General features: G+C 38.8%; 1 long non-coding RNA gene across 1 annotated transcript in view; it reads left to right on the forward strand.

Annotated features, from left to right (window-relative positions):
• The window catches only part of LOC138967056 (uncharacterized), a 5,809-nt gene extending 3,977 nt beyond the window's left edge, over positions 1 to 1,832 (forward strand). Inside the window, exon 3 of the long non-coding RNA XR_011455833.1 lies at positions 156 to 1,832. This is a non-coding gene — a long non-coding RNA (uncharacterized lncRNA). The remainder of the gene's footprint in view (positions 1 to 155) is intronic.
• Positions 1,833 to 2,210: the final 378 nt, after the last annotated feature.

Consider the following 2,210-nt stretch of genomic DNA (forward strand, 5'->3'; position numbering starts at 1 on the left):
CAGCATGAATTTGAAAACCTGCTCTACGTCACATAGACACAGCGTGTCTTATGATTCTATCCACCCTCTCCAAACAAACACGTACACGTTTTCTCTGGTACGAATGTCTTAAAAGCTCAAACTAAGCTGCTGTTTTATTCTGTCTTGCTTTGCAGGAAATACAGGCACGTCGCTTACCCATAACAGGCAGCTGGTGCGCTAGCGAGTGGGGTTTCTAGGCAGAAGCATCAGAGTACCATTACCAACCTGTGCAGTCAAAACAATCAGAAATACTTTCCCAAACGGATGAAGAGTGGGGTTCAAACTCCCTGAGCTACAGAAGGCTGAAATATACTTTTACAAATCGTGTGACTGTGTTGAACTAGTATCTTTGGTTGAACAGATTCCTGCGTGGTTTGAAGATACTGAGTTGTCACGTGGTCCGGTACATGGTTCACATTCTGCAACATTTTGTTCCAGACTTTTTCCACTGTTGGTGTACTCCAGCATCAGGTAGTCAGTCCATGAGCCGGTCAGCATAGCTTGTGTCCAGTATTTTCCGTTTGCCTGTTGCCTGAAACATGGTTTTGGGGAAGTAACTAACGATCTCTGCACACATTTTAACATGTGAATAAGAACAGAAAAGTTTGTCAAAAGTATACATAGTTTAATTTGCATTTACTTCAAGACCAGACTTTCTTCTCGTTCATTATTTCTTCATAAAGATTCTGGAAATTAACAAAATGTTTCCCCCTATCAAGGCCTCCTAACTTTTGTTTAAATGCAGGTCGGTTTTTTGTCATCTGTGCATTACTACCTCTTGCCACCCGTGCGGTCATTGCCACCAGGTATCTCAACAATCAAACCGTCTATACAGGCATAAAGGCACGTCCTTTTCCAAAACAGGATTGCTCACTACACAGATCTGCGAAGACTTTTACATGGAAAAAAAATCTCTTGACTTGAACATATACCAGGAATAAACATCCTGACTGGTTTTTGGAGCTGGATTTTTTAGGGAATGTTTTACACGTGTGGCGTTTAAGAAAATAATTCATAAAATTCTACATTCGCAAAGAGAGTACCCATACTGTTACAGAGTGTTGAGTTCTGGTATTTTTCAAAACGGAAGGATGGCCACATCCCATGTAAAAGCCTGGTAAGATTTGAGATTTTGAACCCAATCGTTTACACGGGAAGGGCTGTCGAAGGGCTGTCCATTTAAGAGGAGGCATCCATGCCTGGATGAGAAATACACTGATAACACAGAAAAAGCACGAGTTTAACCTGCATATTCACAAAACTGGTTCAGAGGTCCGGCAAAGGGAACACATGTTAGTTACTTTAAAAGAACATCACGAAGACCTAATTATTAAATTAAAGCCTTTCTGCAAGAATGTACATCTTCTATGAATTATATTCTAAAACGCCACATGTGTGATTCATTCCACACACAAAATCCAGCTCCAAGAAGCAGTGAGGCTGTTGATTATTGGTATGTGTTCAAGTCGACAGATGATTTTACCTGTGTAAACTGAGCCTTGGCAGATCTGATATAGTGAGCAAAGACCTGCATTTTTTTTAAACGTGTTCAGAGGCCTTGAAATGGTTAAACATTTTGTTTATTTCAAGTAGTCTTTATGAAGAAAAAATTAACAATAAGGAAGGCACATGGGTTGAAATGCAAATTAGATTCCTTTTGACGAACTGTTTATGTTCTTCTTCATGTGTTACATTATGCGTACGTAGATCGCAAGATATTTTCGAAAAAATTCATAGATAAGCCAATCTGCAAACGGACAAAAATTCACAATATAAATTTATGAAGCCAATAAATTTGACTCAAGAACAAAGCTTATGTGTTTGAGGTGATGTGCATGGGTATGAATGTTGAATGAGTCCGTCAAAGATACCCTCCATGTCGCCTCACAGTGGAACCTACCATTAAAATTATACCACCTTAAATTACCTTGCTCTTTCAAATGTACTGCTTAAACTTCTTGAACATGCAACTCTTGCTGTTTACCATAAAGACCATCAGGTCAACAACATACTCGTGAATGTTTTGTTTTGGTCTATAATTAAACATTTAAGAAAATACCCTTTTTTATATTTCTTATTCGGAAGCATACTGACTTTATTTGAAACTACTTCGACAGATATAGTTTTGCAGGTTGACGGGAGGTGAGTTACGAAAGAAATTCAATCCATATGTCGCTCAGCACAGAAAG

This window comes from Littorina saxatilis, linkage group LG5 (genome assembly GCF_037325665.1).
Source record: "Littorina saxatilis isolate snail1 linkage group LG5, US_GU_Lsax_2.0, whole genome shotgun sequence".
In the NCBI taxonomy this organism is placed as follows: domain Eukaryota; kingdom Metazoa; phylum Mollusca; class Gastropoda; order Littorinimorpha; family Littorinidae; genus Littorina; species Littorina saxatilis.